Here is a 10,717-nt window from a genome sequence, read left to right as displayed (position 1 = left end):
CTGAAGGAACACTTCTGCAGCTCTAGTCAAAAGTGTGCAAGTGGAGATTGTATTGTATTATTCCAAAGATCCCCTTGTTCAACAGGTAATATCCATTGTGATAGCTATTTTTACTACAGCCTTAAGCCCCAAACCTTAAAGGACCCTCAATAACTGTATTTCTGACTAGAACCAATTACCCCTTTTATCCCCCAGCAGGTGGTTTTCTTTGTTTAGCCATGAAAGCAGTTTTAACACTGGCCCCTGTGAAGCCACAAACTACCGAAAGTACTATGTCAAACATTTATAACGTATAAAAAAATCCCCATCCCCATATTGAGCACTTCAAGAGGAAAACATAACTCCTTCAATGTTAACTGTCTCTACTCCTCCAATATTACACATAAACCCACATGAGAAAGGTAGAAATTCAAACAGAAGTAACATAAACCTATTAACAAATCATAAACAAAACCCTGTCTGTGGAACAGCTTGGATGACAAACGGCCTACTATGTAACGTTTAGAACGAGACAGACAACAGCTGGAAGGCTGGTTAGTTCCCTCTTTCTTCTGCTTCAGCTTTGTCGCCTAGCTAATCGGCTTCCACGATGGCCTCGGTCATTGCATTATTAGTCTGCTGTCTTCATAGAACCTTTTACTTACTACCTCAAGCTCAGCGATGGTTTCGTTGTAAGTTGTCTTTGCAAGAGATCAGGCTTTCTTCTAGGGGCCCAGATCTCTAGCAGAGCACAGGGAAGTTAAGGACGAGGCCCAGTCTGCTGGGGTAAGTCCATTGCATTTCCTTTTTTGATTTGAAAAGCTTCATGGTATGCTTGTGGCGATGAATCCACAATTCCTTTCTTATTCCCAAGAGCAACCTCAGCAAGGAACAATAGTAATCTCCTTTTATTTTCAAGTAGAAGGCTTTGTTCTCTGCTTGTGAAACACTGGGGTAAAGAATTTTTCGTAAAGGTAGTACATCACTGGAGAGGTGCTCTAATCTTGCTCTCAATTTTCTCTCTGTTGTCAGAAGTCATCCATTATTTTTGCTCAGCATCTTCTGTCTTTAGTTCAGTATTTGAGATGACCCTCCCAAATGACCTACCGCTTCTTACAACGTTTTTTTATAAGTAACGGAGAGATTACTCTCCTCATTGGGTGATTCAGCTCCTTGCTCGGTTATAAACTTCATGCAGGCTGCCATGTCATCATATTGCTCGGCTTGCTTAGCCAGTTTGGCCTCTGTTCCAGCTTATTTTTATCCACATCTGGATGTGTTACATCTGGCGTGGTTGAGAGAAGATGGACAGGAGCTCAACAGTCACTGACTTTTTATTTTCAAAAGCACTTGCTTCCAATTAATGAGTTCTCGTTTATTTATGAATTGCTTAGAGGTTGTTTTTTTAAAATCATGAATTTAGGTTAAATTTTATCAAGTGCTTTTCCTGCACCTAATTGAAATAACCATATTGTTTTTCTCTTTTAATATCTTAATATGGAAAATTATAATTATGGATTTTGCAATCATAAGCCTGAAGAAGAGCAGTTTTGTACATTTCCTTTTTATTTCATTTATTTTCATTGTTATATATATTCATAAAAACTATGTTTTACAGTTTTAACTTTATTGAAAAGTATATCATGCTATATATAAGAATTTAGCACCTTTTTCACTAAAGTGCATGCATATTATTCCATGTAGCTGCAATTCATTCTTCTGACTTTTGTTTCATTTCACTGTGAAAATTAACAATTTCTTGCGTGGTTACTCATATCAGTCATCAGGACTTTTTATAAACTATAATAACAAAGATATTATGTCACTGGCACAGGGATAGAAACTGGCCAATGGAACACAACAGAGAACCAAGAACTGGACTCACCCATCCAGAGAACTTGAGGTACATCAGAGATGTCTTGTGTCATCAGTAAGGAAAGGTGGGAGAATTCAGTACATGAAACTGGAAAATTGTCTGTCCAAAGAAATAAAATGAGCTCTAGATAGATTAAAGATTTGAATGTTAAAGACAAAACTGTGAACATCTTAGTAGAACATATTGTTGAACATATTTTAGGCACCAACATTATTGACAATATTTAACAATATTAAAATTAAGAAATTGGCTCATCAAAAAATAATCCTAAGTGAAAGCATAAGTTACAAGTGGGAAAAAGTGAGCTTTAAATACAGAAAAATATATATATTTTTAATCAGCACTAGCTAAATAATTTCTACAAAGTAACATGTGAAACACCAACAACTCAAAAAACAACAACAATATACACACAAAACAAACACACACAATGGAGCCAAAGACATGAGGAGGCATTTCACAGCAGAGGAAAAACATAAGCCAGTGAATATATTAGAAGATGTTTGAATTCATCCATTGTCGGGGCAATGTAATTCAAAATACTATATCATTGTAAAAAGCTTGACTGTATCCTGTATTGGAAGTAATATACACTTTACATGTCTTATACATTGCTGGTGGGAGTGTGAAATGCTAAAATCACTCTGGTATTACCTTGTAGGTTTAGATATTGACATGCCCTACGAACCAGTAAAGCTAATCCGATAGATGAAGTCAAGAAAAACCCATATCATATATATAAAGACATATAAAAGAATGTTCAAAATAATGCTGCACGCAATAGCAAAACCCTAGGAAAAACTAAAATGATAAGTGACTGGAGAACAGTTGAGTTAATTGTGTACTTAAGTAATAGAATGTGCAACAATAACCAAATTGAACAAAGTACAGCAACCCTGCATATAAATGTCAATAGCATACTATTTAGTAAAGAAATATCCTACGTTATTAAATATAACTATTCTCCTTATTTAAGTTAAAACAACTAAGACCAGATAGTCTTCATGGAAACATATAATAATTTAAAAATATTAAATTATAATATAATTATGGTTTATATTATAATTTAATATTTTTATAATTATAATTTATATTATAATTTAATATTTTATAATAAATAAAATATAATTTCTTTAATATAATTTATAAATATTAAATTATAATTATAAAATATAAAATAGAAAGCAAGAGAATGATGAACACAAGAATGCAGGTGATAGTTTTGAGGGGAGGCAGAGTTTGCAGCCCCAAAATATGCTTTTTGAGATATTGGCTATTTTAATCTGGCTGTTTTTAAGAACTAAAGACTTAGAAAGAACCTTTGACCTTCCCCCTAAATGCCTAAAGGAATTTCAATAGAGGACCTGCTTCAGGAAGGGAGATATAATCGTAGATAACTATAGTTTAATAGGAACGAGTGTGTGACAGAGAAGCTTAGCAAGACCCATTTGATTAAGATCCTTTCTGTGCTCCATCTTTAAAGATGTCGCGCCAAACACTTATTTACCAAATGTTTGCTTTTCTATCTCCAGGTGAAATGCCCTTCTGTCCTTTGAAGTCCCAAACTACAACTAAGCCTCTCTTATTGTTAGCTTAAGATGGCACATTAACCTTAAATTCTCAGTCTGTCATGAGGTTCATATTCTAATGGAAGCCCCATCTGTACACATGTAATAAATTTAGACATTTTCTCCTGTTAATCTGTCTCATGATAATCTGATTATTAATATATCAGAAAAACTTATAAGGTGGGAGGAAAATTAATTTTTCCACCCCCACAATTTCTTTGTGTGGAAGGAATAAAAGAAATAGGAGAGTAACAAGGGAGAGGTCATAGAGCCAGAAATCAGTTACCATGAAAAATATGGCCTTTGGGGTTTTCTCTGTAAGTGATCATGTCACTTGCAGAGACAATTTAACTTATTCCTTTCTGAATTAAATACATTTTATTTCTTGTTATTGCTTAATTGCTCTGGCTATATGCCAACCAAGAACTATAAGAACTAATAAATGAATTTAGTAATGTTTCAGGATACAAAAACCAGTTACATTTATATACACTAAAAATAAATTATCAAAAAACCCACAAAAACTAAGAAAAAAATCACAACTACAATAGCATCAAAAAGAAAAAAATCTTTAGAAATAAATTAACCAAGGAAGAGAAAAATCTGTACAATGAAAATAGTGAAATATTGATGAAAAGAAACTGAGGAAAACACAAAGAAATGGAAAGATATCCCATATTAATGAACCGGAAGAAATGATATTGTTAAAATGTCCATACTATCCACAGCCGTCTACAAATTCAATGCTATACCTATCAAAATTCCAATGGCATTTTTCACATACATAGGAAAATTAATTCTAAAATTCATATGCAACCACAAACGACCCTGAAAAGCCAAAGAGCTCTTGAGAAAGAAAGATGAAGTTGGAAGCGCCATACTTCCTGATTTCAAGTTATATTACAAGGCTATAGTAACTAAAACAGTATGGCATTGGCATAAAATGGACACATATACCAATGGAATAGAATAGAGAATCCAGATACATATATAGTCAATCAATCTTTGACAAAGTTGTAAAAAATATACAATGGTGAAAGAATAGTCTTATCAATAAATGGTGCTGGAAAAATTAGATACAGATACCCACAGGCAAAATAATGAAATTAGACTCTTACCTCACACCATACTTGAAAATTAACTTGAAATGAGTGAAAGACATAAATGTAAGAACTAAAACCATAGAGCTCCTTAAATAAAACACAGGAGAAAAACTTGTTGATGTTGCTTTTGACTACAACTTTTTGGGTATGACACCAAAAGCAGGCAATCAAAGCTAAATACACAAATTGGGATACAACAAACTAAAAACATTTTATACAGCAAAGGAAATGATCAACAAAATGAAAAGGCAACCTATGGAATGGAAGCAACTATTTGCAAATCGTATATTTGATAAAGGGTCATGATCCAAAATATATAAGCAATTCATACAACTCAATAGCTGAAAATCAAATAACAAGATTAAAAAGTAGCCAAAGCACATCTACAGACATTTATCCAATGAAGACATACAAATGGCCAACAGCGATATTAAAATGTGCTCAGTATCTGTAATCATCAGGGAAATTCAAATCAAAACCACAATAAGATATTCCCTCATGCCTGTCAGGACGGCTATTGTGAAAAAGACAGGAGGTAAGTGTTGACGAATACTTGGAAAAAAGGAAATCCTTGTACAGTTTCAGTGGGAATGTAAATTGACACAGCCATGATGGAAACAATATAGAAGTTCCTCAAAACTCAAAAATATAACTACTATATTCAGCAATCCCACTTCTGGGTATATAGCCAAAGGAAATGAAATCAGTATCTTGAAGAGATGTTTGCACTCCCATGTTCATTGCAGCATCACTCACGAAGCTAAGATATAGAAACAATCTAAATGTCCGTTGGCAGATGAAGGAATAAAAAGTAATATGTCCACCCATGGTAATTTTCCATGCCTTTTTCAAAATCTAAAGGAAAATTTATTGGCATGTCCTAGTATTGGCATGTGTTTTAATAGCTCTGATAGGGACATGCATTATTGTTGTCTTAATTTTTGAAAAATTATTAGAGATATAAAGACTTACATGATTTTTCAGCTGCTGTCTACTATTAATACATACGGAGAAAACAATGGATAATCTGAAATGTTCAAGTTTCCATGGGGATGTTTGCAGGCAGGAGTAATGTCTGATTCTCGTTCCCTGGGGTTCTAACACAGAATCAGTAATCCAGGAAGAGCCAAGTGCAGGAAGGGGCAGATACTCTCTTTGCTGGAATCCAGGGTTAAAACAGAAGCTTGATGTACCCAAGAACCAGAGCAAAAGAAAGTATCAATGCCAAGTGAGGTAACCATCTCTAATTGGTTAGATTCCATTTATTTCTCCAAAAATTTAGATAGATAATCATTGATTCTAGCCTAGCCTACAGCTTTTTATAATAGGTAAATATTATCCTAATATATAAAAAATAGAAAACATGCTTTGAACTTGAAATTACTTGCTTCTCTAAAAATCACTAAACCTGACAACATTATATAGACGTTATTTCCTACAAATGCCATGCAGCAATCTCTATTTCTCTGGCACTACTGATTAATAAAGATAACTACACTATTGCTCCAATGCATTAATTAGCCCTCAGATATCATCCAGATGGTTTTCTTTTCTTTTCTTTTTTAAAATATATATCTTTATTGATTTCAGAGAGAGGGAGAGAGAGAGAAACATCAATGATGAGAGCGTGGTCATTGACTGCCTCCTGCATGCTCCCTACTAGGGATCGAGCCTGCAACCCAGGCATGTGCCCTGACTAGGAACTGAACTGAGATCTCCTGGATCCTAGGTTGATGCTGAGCACTGCTGAGCCAGATAGTTTTTTTGTACTGACATCTATGTTCATGCTTCTTGCTGGAGAGAGTAGAATGCAACACTGAGGGTACAAGTTCAGGGATCAGGTAGGCCTGGGTTCATATTCTAAGTCTTCACGTATGAGCTATTTGATATTGAGCAAGTAACTTAACTTTCCTATGCCTGGTTTCCTCATCTGTTATATCAAGATAATAATAGTATTAACATTACCTTTCTCCTAGGTTTTTATGTTCATAGTATTTTTTTTCATTTATCTTCATTGTTGAAAGTATTCAGGTATCCCACTTTTTCCCCCTTGACCCTCTCCACCTTGCTCCCAACCCTCCCCAGGCCTTCACTTCATTATTGTCTGTGTCCACAGGTAATGGATATATGTATATAACTTCTTTGGTTAATCTCTTCCCACCCCCCACCCTCTTCCCTCTTTCCTCTGAGATATGATCATTTGTTGCATGTGTCAATGTCTCTGGGTCTATTTTGTTTGTCAGATTTTTTTGTTCATTCACTTCTTCTTAAAGAAGACCCTTCAACATTTCCTGTAGTGCTGGTCTGGTGGTGATGAACTCCTTTAGCTTTTCCTTGTCTGTGAAGCTCTTTATCTGACCTTCAATTCTAAATAATAACTTTGCTGGGTAGAGTCATCTTGGTTGTAGGTCCTTGCTTTTCATCACATTGAATATTTCTTGCCACCTCCCTTCTGGCCTGCAAGGTTTCTGTTGAGAAATCAGCTGATAGTTGTATGGGTGCTCCCTTGTAGGTAACTAATTGCTTTTCTCTTGCTGCTTTTAAGATTCTCTCTTTGTCTTTAACCTTTGGCATTTTAATTATGATGTGTCTTGCTGTGGGCCTCTTTGTGTTCCTCTTGTTTGGGACTCTCTGTGCTTATTGGACTTGTAAGTCTATTTCTTTCCCCAGGTAGGGGAAGTTTTCTGGAATTATTTTTTCAAGTAGGTTTTCAATTCCTTGCTCTCTTTCTTTTCCTCTGGCACTCCAATAATGCGAATGTTGGGACACTTGAAGTTGTCCCAGAGGCTCCTTACACAATCTTCATATTTCTGGATTCTTTTCTCTTTTTGCTTTTCTGGTTGGGTGTTTTTTGCTCCCTCATGTTCCAAATTGCTGATTTGATTCTCAGCATCCCCTACTCTACTGTTGATTCCCTGTAAATTATTCTTCAGTTCATGTAGCCTTAATTTCAAATTGGTACTTTATTATGTCATCGATTTTCTCAGTTGTTTTTGTAATACTCTTACTAATATGCTTGAGCCTCCTTATAACCATTATTCTGAACTCTGTTATCTGTTAGCTTGCTTGAATCTATTTCATTTAGTTTCTCTTCTAGAAATTTCTTCTGTTCTTTCCTTTGTGACATGTTTCTTTGCTTCCACCTTTTGGCCACTTCCAGGTGTTTGTTTCTATGTATTAGGTAGATCTCCTATGTCTCCTGGAATTTGCAGAGTGGCTTTGTGTAGTAGGTGTCCTGTAGGGTCCAGTGGCTCAGCCTCCCCAGTCACCTGAGCTGGGCCTTCTAGGTGCTCCCCTGTGTGGGCTGTGTGCACTGTCCTGTTGTAGTTGAGCCTTGGTTACTATTGGCATCACTTGGAGGAATTCACCCCCCAGGCCAATGCAGCTGCAGCTGAAGAGCTGCTGTGCTGGAGACACCCCTGTGGAGCAGGATTTACTTTAGTGGAGATTTGGTGTTCACCAAGTGTGGCCCTTGAGTGTGTCACCCGTGGATGTGGTAGGGTTGTAATCCAGTGTGGTCGAGTCTCTGGGGCCTCCTGGGAGGTGCAAAGTCAGCCTCTACCTGTGCCTTACCCAGGGCCCCCCAGCATGAACTACACAGCAAACCGTAGTTGGCTGCTGCTTGTGCTGGGCTTGGAGGTGCCCAGGAGAGGCCAAGCTATGAGCCAATGCAGCTGCCACCAGTGCCAGGCCCGGGGCCGCTTATCAAGCCGTATGGGGTCCGCTGCTGCTTGTTTGAGGGATTTTAGGAAAATCCTAAGCATGAGGCTCGAGAGGCCCCTTGCACAGAGAAGCCCCTGGAAATGGCCTGGATGAGCTGCAGGTGGGGAGGGGCGGGGCCTCAGGGAATCACGGGGCGGGGCCAAAGGCGTGAGTCAGGTGCTGGTGATTCAAACATGGCGCCTGCCCGCGGGCTGTGTGCGGGGAGGACTCGCCAAAGGAGCCATGGCCTCCGCCAGCCCTTCTGCCCGGGAGGAAGCCGCCCCTCCAGCTCTCGCCCGGATCTCAGGCAGGTTAGTTTCTCCCCGAGTGTCCCGGGTCCTTTTAGGCCGCTGCCTGGCACTGGGCTTGGAGGGAGCGCGTCCGAGTGAGTCCGTGCCAGGCCCTTTAGAGGAGCTGCTGGGGCTCCCGCAGCCTCCGCGACCCTCAGGGACAGTCCCCGCTGGTTTCACAGCCCGGAGTTGTGGGGATGTCTCTTCCTGGCCCTGGAGCCCTGGGTGGGAGTCCTGGGTGGAGGACCCCTCGCTCCTCCGGGAAACCTCCCCCACGGAGATGTCCTCCAGGGTTTACCCCACGGCACCGGGCGTGGGCCCGCGGCCTTGTCTCCGTGATTTAGCCCCAATCTGCCCTCGTCTCTGCCCCTCCTCCTGGTCTTGGTGCTTCTTCAGCTCCCTGGTTGTGGGGCTTCTGTGCAGCCAGGTCTCAGGAGGCCCTGAGTGACGGTGGTTCTGTAGTTTAGTTGTGATTGTGATGTGGTTGCGGGAGGCGGGGGTACCGCGGTCACCTCCGCCACCACCTTGTCTCTCTCCTATGTTCATACTATTAAATGAATATATGCAGGGCACTAACTTATTATAGAACAGTTATAAAAAATGTATTTAGAAGTAGCTTTGTTCCAAGAAAATGTTTATATAACAATATTTTGCACTACAGATTTGTCCTGAACTTTGGAAAATAATATGCTACCTAAAAGAGGCCAGACTCAAGATCTTCCTCCCTTCAGAAAATAACCAGTAGGAACAGGGCCCAGCGGGCCCGTCTGTTTGAAAACCTGTACGTCAGACTGACAGCGATGAGCTGAAGGGAGAGAGCACGTCTGCTTTTATTCCTTGGAGAGGAATCCGCAAGCCTGGTGCAGGGGGCGAGCGTGTTCATCACCAGGCTCTGTGCTTGAAGCGGAGCGAAGGCGCCCTGCTGGCGGGTCCCTTGGTCACATGGGCCCCAGACCCCCTCCCTGCCCAGCAGGCGCTTCTCGTTTTCTCTGGATTTCCACCCTGTGCGGTTTGGGAAGGGATTGAACCAGCAGCGCAGGTATGTGCCTTTCACCAGAAAGAACCCGAGATCCTCCAGGGCACAGTCTGATGCTTTAACCACTGGGCCACACCAGCCAGGGCCATCAATTACTTTCTTAAGTCTTATTCCTAGTCTTGCTTGTTTGTTTAGTTAGTTGAATCACATTGTTAGGACTGGGAGACTCAAGGTTTACTACTCTTATTTAAGTCAAACTGTCCTCTCAGCAGTTCAGCGGATGGCTTTCCTGTGAGAACAGGGCCTCCTGGGGATTAATGCACAGCAGGGTGATCATAGTTAATATACTGTATTACATGCTTAAAACTCACTCTGAAATTAGATCTTAAGTGTTTTCATACCCAAAAAAGGCAACAAGAGGGAGATGGCACATATGTTAATTACCCCAATTATGATAATTATTTCACAATGTATACATATATCAAAACATTGTGTGGTACACCTTAAGTTTATATACTTTTTATTTTTCAATTGTATCTCATTAAAGCTGGAAAAAATATGGGCCACAAACCATAACTTACAGTTATTGAAGGACCAAGCCCTAGCCTTCTCTCTACTGAAGTCTGTTGAAGGAGCCTTTAAATATTTAAGATGCCTCTAAAAGAAGGAATCAAACTACAGAACCCTAAGGCTGATTAAGTCAGAGCTGCAGAAGCATTTTATTTCCTCCCTGAAGTCCTAATCTTTTTTTACTAATTTTATTTTCTTAGGGTGATGTGTCTTAGCCTTCAGAACACCTAAAATCTGGTTTGCTAATCTCATTGTTTCCCATTTACCCTTTTGTCTGTAGTACACCACCTCTGATTACCTTGCCCACACACTCCCCCCTCCCCGCTAGTCCAGTCTTAGAAGTGGACAGGAGGTGTGTGCAGGTTAAACCAGCCAACCAAACATATAATACTGAGCATATTTTTCTACTGCTCTAAATACAGTTATCAACAGAATAGCTCGTTTTCACCAGGAATTATGTTACATATTTAAAACAAAAAATCATGAATAGATCTGTGGTTTTATTAGTACCCACCACTTACTGAAATGAATGACTCTGAACAGTTCTTCTACTTTCCTGAACTTCAGTTGCCATGTCAGTAAAGTGAGAAAACATATACAAATATTTAATTTTAATTTCAGGAAAGCACCTTGAATCCAATACCAGCACCTTG

At 39.3% G+C, this 10,717-nt stretch overlaps 1 pseudogene; it reads right to left on the bottom strand.

Moving 5' to 3' along the window:
* Nucleotides 1-599: 599 nt before the first annotated feature.
* LOC107543078 (14-3-3 protein zeta/delta pseudogene) lies at nucleotides 600-1,907 on the bottom strand (annotated as a pseudogene).
* Between the last annotated feature and the right edge of the window lie 8,810 nt (nucleotides 1,908-10,717).

The sequence above is a fragment of the Miniopterus natalensis genome, chromosome 12 (genome assembly GCF_054644295.1).
Source record: "Miniopterus natalensis isolate mMinNat1 chromosome 12, mMinNat1.hap1, whole genome shotgun sequence".
NCBI classification, from domain to species: Eukaryota; Metazoa; Chordata; class Mammalia; order Chiroptera; family Miniopteridae; genus Miniopterus; species Miniopterus natalensis.
Note: the sequence above shows the minus strand (reverse complement) of the source record. Positions and strands in the feature narration are given on the sequence as shown.